Here is a 12,320-nt window from a genome sequence, read left to right as displayed (position 1 = left end):
TTTATATGCTGTTAATTTAGTATAAATTATTTACATAAAAAATTTTTATTTCATATTGTAATTATTTTTGATAATTAATAATGATAATGATCATTTTAACATGTGATTATTTTATATCTATTTATACATATACATATTATATATTTTTCTCGTCATTTAAATGTCATTTATTTGAAGGCAGCTATGAATTATAAATTAATCATCATAAAAAATTACATTTAATTTTAATTTATAAAAATATATTGTTGTAATAAATGGTTAGAATTGTAAAAGAGTAAAAAATCTAAAAATCATTGAATTTTTATTATTATATTCGAAAAATCATTTTTTATGCCATCGGTAAAGATCGTGTGTTTTCGCCAAACTTCGCAATAGTAATGAACTTTAATATTTTTATATAGAATGGATTTCGAAGGGAGGTTATTTCTTATCAAACTAAATATAAATAAGTATAACTAAGTATAAATAAGTATAAGTATAACTAAATATAAATAAATTGGAATTGTAATATTTTAATAAAATGTTACATTAATTAATTATTCTCTAATAATATAAAGAAAAAATTTTAATTATTTATTTCCAAAAAATCTATTATAAATTATATTATTGTAATAATTTTTATCAATTAATTGTTGTAATATTCATTTATTAATTGATTGATTGATTTATGTATTTAATAAATATTGTTTATTTATAATTTATAATTAAATCATCATTGTATTTCTAGAATATTTCTAAATATTTTGTAATTTATTGTAAAAATTTTCAAGTATTTATAATATGCAAATATATATTATATTTAAATACGATTATAGGTATAGATATAGGTATAGGAAAATATGATTTAAGGTATAAGCGAAAATTTACAATATATAATTTTTGTAACGGTTATATGAAATTTATTGAAATAATTTAAACATTTGCTATATTAAAAAATATTTCATAATTTATAAATAATATTTTAAATATCAATTTTCTTAATTATGTAATAGAAAGTGAATAGTAATTGATTATAGAAGAATAACATTAATTTATAATTAAAAGCTTTGAAATTAAAATATATTTATTAGAACAATAATCATTTCTAAAAATAATAAATATAATATATTTGATATATTATTGAAAAAATATAAAAATATATTTGATATAATTATATTAAATTAATAAATAATAAATTATTATTAATAAAAAATAATTTTATTATTATTAAAATTATATATTATATTATATATTAAAACTAATAAAATAAATATTAATAATTATAAAATTTAAAGAAATTTAGAGGCAATCAATCAATGACATATTTTTTTTTTAAATGTTTTATTTAATCGTTAATCAACTATAAAATAAATATTTGATTAGTGTGCACATCTCATAATTCAGGATTCCGAATTGAAAGAAGCGTAGCATGATTCTAAGTTTTTTGAAGAAATTTGCCTCATGAAAAAAAAAGTGAATCTATAATAATTAAAAATAAATTTCTCCTAATAAAAATAAGTCTAGGATTAATCTTTATGTTAATAAAAACGTGATTGACGTTTGTATGCGAATCAAATGGAATGAATATGATAAATTATTATTATAATATGATAAATTATTATAATTATGCAATTGAGAAGCGATTCTAAGAATGCACATGAAGATTTCGAATACATAATATCATATGGTAAGATTTTGAATAAGATAACTAAATGAAAAGGAGAATTAGATGAATGTGATGCAGAAATATTGATAAGCGAACAAAGAATAAGTGAACAAATAAAGCGTTTTTATTACAAAGAGAATCCTTTTGTATTTTTCAGTTTTTTTCCATATATAAGAGATTTAAATTAAAATAATTTTTATATAAATATAAAAGTTAAATATTTATAATATTATAATAATTTACAATTATAATAATTTACAAAAAATGTGTTCTCATTAATTTCAATGATTCTTAAATATATTGAAGGAATTTTAAATAATTTTAAACAAAAAAAATTTTTTTTGTTTATATAATAAAAAAAATAAATCTTAATTTCTAAGATATTCATAAAAACATTTTTATTATTATTATGATATATTTTTGCAATAAATTTTGATTAATATATAAAATATACATGAAAAAATATATCTAAATATATCTATTGCGAAATATAAAAGAATAATTAATATTTGTATGTATATAAAATTATATTAATATTTGTATATATATATATGTATATAAAATATATATATCCTCTGCAACATATAAAAAAAAAAATACATATATATATACATATAAAAATATATATATATACAAAATATATACATATTATTTACGATATAATAATATAATATAGATATAAATATATAAACATATAAATATAAATATAAAAAAATAAACATAAAGTATATATACTTACGATATATAAAAATTGAATTGGATAGACTGTATTAAGATTTTTGATTAATAGGTTAAGCAAAGAAACAATAAAGTTGATCAAATATCGAAGCTGTTTCTTAAAACGCATTAATTTTGCAGGACAAGTATAGACAAAGAGAGAAAATAGTGGAAGAAGAATATAGATAAAATAAAAATTGTGGAATCAACGCCATCTCTAGAGTGTCGCAAATGAAACTCATAAAAAAGGATAGTAAACAATAAGAAAAAGATAGAGATAGAGGAAGAATTGGCTACTAGCGTCATCTTTTAAATACCAAAGACATTTCTTCACAAGTAGGATAAAGTAAACTAAGAATTAAACAGCAACGCCATCTTTTGTATGTTTTTAGAAAGATTCTTTTTTGAAAAAATATTTTTTATCGAGAGATGGCGTTTGTTGACAATTCTGATTCACTGTCTATCTTTCTCTCATTATTTATTATCCTTTTTTATACGTTTTATTTGCGGCACTCTGAAGATGGCGCTAATTGCTGAATTTTTACTCTATTTCTGTCTTTTTTCCACTATTTGTTTTCTTTGTCTATCTTTAATCTTGGCACGAAACTACAGATGCGTATACAGGAGATAATTCAATATATTTTCATTTTTTTTTTTTAAACTACAATGTATTTTAGCTTAGTAATATATATTACAAAAATGGATATTATATTTCTTAATTTTATATAAATATAGAACTCTTTAAATATAAAATTTGAATTAAATTTTAAGAATATAAAGTAAAAATTTAAAATTCTTATTAATATCTAATATTAGTTTTAAATTAATATGTTATAATTATTGTTATAATTATAAAATTATTATATAAAAAAAATTTTTTAAAATTATTGTATAATATTGTATAAAATTATTACAAATTATTATAATTATTATAAATTAAGATTATTATTTTATTTCTAATTCTTATTTTTTTTAATTAAATATTAAAATATATAAAAAAATATGATATGAAAATTTGATTTTTCATGACATCGAAGAAGATTGCATAAATTATGTATATAATTTTTATATAATTTTTATTATTGTAATTAATTGTTAGATGGATAAATTAAGAATAAAAATATAAAAATTACAAAATTATTTATATTAAAAATTGATATAATTTATGATTTTATAATTATTTTTCATTTAAAATTACAATTAGAATATTTCAATACATATATCAAAAATATATATATAAATCAAATTATATAAATCAAAAATTAAAATCACAAAATTAAAATTAAAACAATAAATCTAACTTAATTTCGTAAAAGTATGTATTATTACATATAATATCATAGTATAATTCATAAAAATCTAAAAATTGATAAATTATTAAATTTCTATTAAATCTAAAAATTGATAAATTATTGAATTTATACACTTTGAATTCATTTATGGTCATTTTGAAATTGTTTTCCATATAAATTTCAATTAAAATATTTTACATAGTACACTTATTAAGTCAAAATTAATAAGTAAGACAATAAATTTAACGAAATAATATATATTTTGTAAAAATATGTATTAATTATTATTTATAGTATTATAATAAATCAACGGGCTCATAAATTAACAATAAAAATCTAAAAATTAATAAATTATTAATCATTATATTCGAGAAATCAATTTTGAAATATTCGGTAAAGATCGTATATATTCGTCGGGCGCGACGTTCTATAAATACGAGACAAGTCACGAACGAGCGATCATTTCGTAATGAACTTTGCTGAAAGAAAGATCGATATTGTAACACTTTAATTGAATTTTTATAACAGAGAATAATTTTTAATAATTTATTTTTGTTTATATTTATTTTAAATTAAAATTTAATATTGCCAACATTCTAAATTAACGTTTAATATTATTTATTTATTTTACTTTTTAATTTATACTTATTTATTGCTCCATTTACTTTTAAACATTTATTTTTATTTATTTATTTATTTATTTCTTCAATTATTTATAATTCTTATTATATAATTCTTTATTCGTTTACTTATTGATTTATTGATTTATTATTAATTTAAACATTTATTTATTAATTTATATTTTCATTTATTTATTATTATTTTAATTTATTTTTATTTTTTAATTTATCTTTAAATTTTTAATTTAATTTTTTAATTTAATTTAATTCTTAATTTTAATTTTAATTTCAAATTTTTATTTATCTTAAATTATTTACTTTTAATTTTTAATTTGTTTTAATTTTTTAATTTTTTAATTTAATATTTTTTAATTTAATATTGATTTATAATATTTATTCGTAATATTTATTTTTTAATTAATATTTATTTATTGTTTTGTTCATTTATTTATTTATATTATTTATTTATATATTCGTTTATTTAAACATTTATTTTTTGACTTATTTATTTTTGTAACTATTTATACAATTGTTTATTTCTTTATTCATTAATTGGTAAATTCTTTCAAGTAAATTCATTTACTTTATACATTTATCTATTAATTTATTTCTTATTTTTTTATAATATATTATAAATAAATTTTAATTTTTTTTGTTATATTTTTTTTTTATTATGAGGGTCTCGATGCGTAGTCACCTCCTCGTTGGTGAGACCTGGTAATTGGCATCGCTTTTTAAATTTTCCATTTAAAAAAATATAATTTTATAAATATTTCATTAGAAAATTTTTGAAATATTTTAAATTTAAAAATATTAAGATATATTTCATTAGTAATTTTTGGAAAGCGATGACAAGCGAAGAACTACGCATATCTGTAATCTAATTTAAAACATGATTCTCTTTAACTATTTTGATTAATTATTGGTAGATTAGATTGCAGATATTAATAAAATCTGTACAAGGATATTCTCGTTTTTATTTTATTTTTGAATTTTTAATAAAATTTTAAATAACTTCATCTTTTTTCTTTTCTTTTAAATAATACGAGAATATCCTTGATACAGATATATTAATTATAAACGAATATTAATAAGATTAAATTTATTGTAAGCACATTCCATATCAAGATACATTCCCTAGCTTAAAGCGAAAAAAAAATTCTCAATTACTTTATTTCTATTCACTTACATTTTCTCTTTCGTTTTTATTATTTTTTACTTTCATCTCGAATTTTCGTACTTAGTAGTTATTTAAATTGTTTTTTTACTTTCTCCCTGAACTTCTTTTGTTTATTTTATATGTTGTTTTTTCATCGTTTATTTCAAGTCACTGTCAATCATATGTCATGTAACTATGTTGCAGGAGTCGCTGGACTGGTGCTCTACTTCCGGTGGCTAGTCGAGGGTCCGCACTCTGATCGATTGGTCGGTCGAGTATTTTGAATACTTGATCAGAGTTAGATCTTGTAGTCGAACATCGTTTTCGTAAATCGGTGGTCAGGGATTTATCCGTTGTTTCTTCTTGTGTCGTCAGAATATTCAGTTATTAGACCATTGTCGTAACTCTTGATTGGTCACGATTGATAAGTATTATTTGTTCAGCGACTCATATAAGTCAACTACGATATAAGTCGTGATATGAGAGTGACAATGGAACTTGATTACTTTATTTCTTCTAAATCTTTGCATCTCTTTTCATCTTTTGTTTTTTTACTTCATTTTTTTACTTTCTTCTGGATTTCATTCTTTTTTTGTAGAATATTTTTTTAATAAAAGGAATTTTTATATATATATTATAAATAAATAGTTTTTAGTTAAAGAGATAATATTATTCTTGTTTCGCTTTAAGCAGGATTGATATCTTTGATACGGATGTAGCCATTCATTTTAGATTTTAAATGTAGTATTAAGATTTAGATTAAGTTAATTTTAAGATTTAGATTAAGTTAGTTTAAGATTTCATCGATGGACAATGATTTAGATTTAATTGTACAAACTTATTTATAAAAATCTATTGTATTTTATTATAATTAATTTTTATACTAAAAAAATTATACTAAAATTCTATTTATAGCATTTCAGCATTTTCAGCATTTTATTTTAGCATATTTAATTTCTTTTTTATGTTTCAGTTTTTACAGATACGTTTAATTTTTATTAATTTTTACTAATTTATAATCTTCTTTCTTATACGTTTTCTTTCTTTATACCATTCGAATTTATTTAATATATTTCATTTTTTAAATTTTATATTTTTCTAATTTGTTTAATTATTAATTTTTTAAATATTAATGTTTTATTTTTATTTTTTTTATTTTAGGTCTCGATACGTAGTCACCTCCTCGTTGCTAAGACTCGGTAATTAGCATTAAATTTTTAAATTTTCTTTTTTAAAATTTTTTTATTAAAATTTTATTAAAAATAATACATGAAATATATTTTATTCAAAAAATTTTAGTTTCATAATATTTTATTGATAATTTTTTTTTGGAAAATCAAGTTAAGAACTACGTTTTAATTTATTTTTTTAATGTTTCAGTTTTCTTTAATTTAGTTAGCTTTTATATTTCTTTTTTATTTTACATTCTTTATATATTTATTTAATTTTTATTTTAAATTTAAAAATTTTTTTTGCGTTTTATTCTTTTCTAATTTGATTAATTTTTACGTCAAATTAATTTTCGTAATTAATTCTTATTATATTTTTCATAAATGAAAAATTTCAAATAGAAAACTATAATTAATGAATATTATATAATGCTTTAATTTTCGCGCGTTATATAAGGAACTATATAAAGTAAATAAGGAACTATATTATTTCAACCAATCAGTAAGCTTCTAGCAAATTTGTGAGGCATGGCGTCATTCTTTTGTCGAAAATCATCGTGAAAGGACATGTTGCCGGTACGAGTGTCTCAATTACGCAGTAAGTATTTAATTCTATTTTTACTTATTATGGATTTTATTGTGCAATTTTTAGATCATATTAAACATTGTGATAATAAAATTAATTAGTCTTTCTAGTTTTTTTGTGTTTTTTCCTTCGATTGACTATTTGATTGTTGAGGTTATTGATATTACTCGTATTATAAATATTCCAAATAGAATTTTAATTCATTATTTTAATATAATTCTAATTATTTGTTGTATATATCTATAATTCTAATTATTTTTTATATTTGTTTTATGATTTTGATTTTTATTTGTGTAGATTCGATTGTGCTGGACATCAAACTACTTTCATAACATATACATGACAATTTATTACTGATAATTCTTCTGCATATAACAACAGGTAATAACATATTTTTTTTAGTAAAGATGTACTTAAAATAGATTTCTTTTGTTTTTTTCTTCGTATGAAATGAATATATAATAGTTTATCGTAATAAATTTTATTTCGTCAAGTTATTTTAATTATACATACATATTCATTTTTCAAGTGTGTCTAACTATATTGTTTATATTTTTTTTTTATTTTTCTTATCCATATTATATTGTAAGCTATAAACATATTTTATTATATTCTTTATTATACATTCAAGAAATTAGAATCTATGCTCGATGTTTCGATCTATTATCGAACTATCGAACGCGTCCCCTACTTGTATTTCGATAATCGAAATTGCGGTATGAGGAGTCAGTGTAATATCGATAATTGCAGTGTTTAGACGCGTTATTTTTCCGTGAAGTGTGTGATTTATTTGTTACGTAGTTTTATTGTCATAATTGTTCTTTTTTTACTTATATATTAGTGAATGTTAATAATACGTACTCTTTATCGTAATTAGAAATTCTTTAGTGATTAAACTATTCTTTTTCTTTCATTTATCAATATTTTAGAATGACAGGTTAGAGTTATAGATATTTTACATTTTGACTTTTTAAAAGGAAATTTATAGTTGATCATTATTTTATTTTAATATATTTAGTTAGTTTTATACACTTATATAATAATTTTGATTTTATTTCGTGTAGATTATTATAAGTGCTTTCCGAGTTTGGCGGGAAGAACTTCGAAGGCGGGAAAAATTCCAATATGGCCGTCATCAAGCTTTTTTTCATCAACGATGACGTGGTAAAATCTGATATTTTGTATGTATAACCATTATTTTTTTTTTTTACCTATTATTTTTATTCTTTTTATTTTTATTCTTATTTTTACTAATATAATTTTGAATTTTCAGAGAATTTTTGCGACCGCGTGCAATGTGGTCAGTAGAATCAGTGTTTGTTTCGTAAATTTTTTTAATCTTTCGGTGGATACGCGAAATTAGAGTCAGTGTTTATTCGTTGTAATTTAAATTATATTGCGTTTATTTGTAAAAAATATATTTCGGGTATATATTCGAGTCAGTGTTTCTCTTAAGAAAAGAAAGTGATCATTTGAAAAGGTAATTATCTATTTTTAGATTATTTAAAATCTTATTTTTCTTTCGAAACAAAATTATTAGATTTTTGCTTTTAAAATTTTAAGTCTTTATATTAAAATATGAATTTTTATTATTAAAATTTCTTTCTTACTGTTGTATTATTCTGATTTTTTTAAATTTCAATTTTTTTCAAACAATTTGTATTATATTTTGTATTATGTTTTTCTATTTTTTTGTTATAGTTTTATGATTTCCTATTACATGATGATAATCTTCTTAATAACTTCACGACACAATGAAGGCGTTCGTCGCATCATATGGTGAGTCGCATGTTTTTTGATTCCTCTGATCACTCAACCATGTCGTAGGATGAAAGATCCGAATCGACACGAGTGGTTGGTTGTATACGTAGAATATTGCACGAGCATAGTGACCACGGATATTTATTATATTCGTGAATAGTAACATTTTCTTTGTGCATGTTTTATTTATTAGATTAGGCTAGGTCTTCTTGTGCATCAAATTTTTTAATATTATTTTAATATTATTCTAATAATAATTTATTGATATGAATATCAGAGTTAATTCAATATAGATATTAGCAAATTCAATATAGATATTAGCAAAGTTAATTATTTAACATAAAAAATATTCGTGTGCAAGTTATATGAATATTTATAGTAAATAGTAAATAATGAAATAAAAAATCATTTTTTAATTTTTCTTTTCTTTCATGATTGATTTAGTTATTTGATTTTTAAAATGGTAAAGATAATAAACTTTTATTATTTTCAATTATTATTTTTAATATTTTATTAATAAATAATAAATTTTATGTACAAGAAGACACTTCGCGACAGATAGATTTTAAAATCAAAGCTATAAATTTTGAATACTTTTTTTAATATTTTTGAAAATGTGCTTTGATGGAAGAATCATCTGAGGATATTTTTATTAATATTTTATTATTAACTATGAATCAAGATATTTCATTTCATTGTGTCTTTTTTCATAAATATATTTCTTTTTAATTAGTAATATCTTTTCATAAAATATTAGAATTTTAATAATTTATAAGTTAATTTATAAGTTATATTGATAAAAAATAAACTATAAATCATTAAAATTTTACATAAGATGATAATATAGAAAATGAAAACTTAGCCCGTTAAATATAAAATATTAATATTTTTTTAGCTTAGGATTTTCAGATTTAACCCTTCCCGTGTTCATTGCCAGGATCTCACTCACATGCCTAGGTGCCATTTGGGTGAGAGAGAGGCAATGGGCATGATGACAATAGTCCATAAGTTTAATAAAAAATTTTCAGCGACTGACGATTGTTAGTGTATCGTGCACGACGTATTTTCCACATTGTGTGTGTATGGTTAGGCTGTGGAATTGCGTCGTTTAATTCACAATTATTAAAGTATCAATCACAATAAAAAACATTAAATTCCCTATTAAGTATTGCAAATTATAAATATAATATTAACGTTATTAACGTTAACATCTATAATAAATAATAATATTGATATAAATATTTATATCATTTATTAGAATAACAAAATAATAATATAATAAGAATATAATAAGAAGAATAAAATCATTTATTTAAAAAAAATATGTATATGTTCTTTACATTAAGAATATATAAAATCATAATATATACTAAGTTTTATCGCGATTCACGCAATGATCACTAGCCATCGTCAGTCGATTTCAGGAAAATGGTACGTAAAGTTAGAGTGTGAAAGTAGTATGCCAAGCTCGGGTGTCGGAGGCGTCCCGGGACGTTTTCCCTAGTTTAGGCTTTTGCGCCCGGGTGTTATGCGTGAGAATCGTAGAATGGATGTGTTGGTGTGTCTGTTTTGCCATTTTTTAAATATAGGATCAGGTAGGATAGGTAGCATATTTTCTGGTGTGAATGTTAATTATAAGTAGGTAGGGCCGGGCAGGTTGTCACAGTCTCCGGTCGGGTAGGCGCGTTTTCGCGTGACAACCTGTTTCAGGAAATACAATTTGAAAAATCGAGAGTGGAGTTGAGACGAGTGATCGTCAATGATCACTTGTTTCTGGTTTTGCTTTCGATTTTTTGAATTCCGCGGTCGCGATCGCGAAGTGGACGAAACGAACGTGCGCTCGAGATTCTGCGCATGTGCGGACAATGGTCAGTAATGACTATTGGTCGTCCATGTGCACTCAGCTTCCGCGATTTAGTTTATTTTTTTTCTTTTTTTTTTCTTTGCGATTAGGAAATCTCGAGCCTAGATTTAAGTTTCAGCGGGCATCGCGCCCGAAGGAGGAAGACCGAAGAGGCCCGACAAACTGTCACGAAGAGGGCTGCAACGAATGGCTTCTCATTTTTTGGGTCTTTTTTTGGCTCCAAAGAATGGGAAGTCATTGTTACTATTTTGTCACTATGCTCGTTTTAGAGTCTGTAGTAATAGTAGTAGTTGTATTTATTGGCCGATGTACATTCCGGCCCAACGTACAATCATCATGGGCAAATGGGCAAATCGCGGTTTTTTAATAAAAGTGTTACGATAAATAAATTACGGTTTGCATTAGAGTTGCGAATAAATAATGATCGCGTTTGCTCTTTATTGCGTTTTGTGAAATATCGCGATTTTCTTTGATAATTTTGACTGATAAAGTATAATTTTTTAAAAAAAGTAATGTTTTGTTTAATTCGAATTTTAATTATAAAGATATATAATTTTATATTTATTTGTATTTTTATTAAATTCATTTTAAGAATTAATATTGCGTTAAAAAGTAATCGCGTTTTTTGAAAGTAGTTTTGCGTTAAAAATTGATCGCGTTTTTTAAAAGTAGTGTTGCGTTTATAAAATGCCCAAAATTCTTCCACTAATATTGTGGAAATAATCCTTTTTTGGATCATCAAGTGTAGCTATGAAAGCTGCAAGACGGTGGTCCTTATAGCCATTTTGTTATCTTTTTTTTTTCAGTATTTCTAAATATTGAAGTATTTGTCGATGAAAATATTGCTGAAAAGTTTCATGTAAGTATTTTTTTAATTCTTGTAGTATTATTTAAAATTAATATAATTATAATAAGAATATTAATTATATTCGTGGTAATTATATTCTTATTATAATATGAAAATTCAATTATTTTAAAATGAATAAAAGTAATAGTTTATTATCAAAGTTAAAATTAAATTTCTTTATATACATATAAAGAAGTATTCTTGATTTTTTAATTAAAATAGTTATATATGTTTGAATTTGCAAACTATCAAAATTAAATTTAATTTTTAATTTATATTTATATTTAAGATTTTTTAATTTAATTATGTTTCATATGATTGATTTTTTTTCAGTTTTTCCAGATTTTTTATGCTAAATAATTTCAAGTATTTATAATATATTTAATATTTTTTCTTCTTTTATATTTCAGTTTTTTAAGATATAGTTAATTTTTTTTATTATTTTTTTCTATATTTAAATATTTTTAATTTAATATATTTAAAATTTTTTTGTTTATTTATTTGTTATTTATTAAATTTCATTGATTTAAATAGAAATTCTTGGGCATTATGGTTTAAGATATGGATAGTTTAGGAAATTAATTAATTATATATTAATTAATTAATATTGTTTTAGTAGAATATATTAGTAAATATATGCATAATTAATATGCATAATAA

Source organism: Apis laboriosa, unplaced genomic scaffold (assembly GCF_014066325.1).
Source record: "Apis laboriosa isolate Shangri-la unplaced genomic scaffold, ASM1406632v1 scaffold45_cov149, whole genome shotgun sequence".
Lineage (NCBI taxonomy): Eukaryota > Metazoa > Arthropoda > Insecta > Hymenoptera > Apidae > Apis > Apis laboriosa.
Note: the sequence above shows the minus strand (reverse complement) of the source record.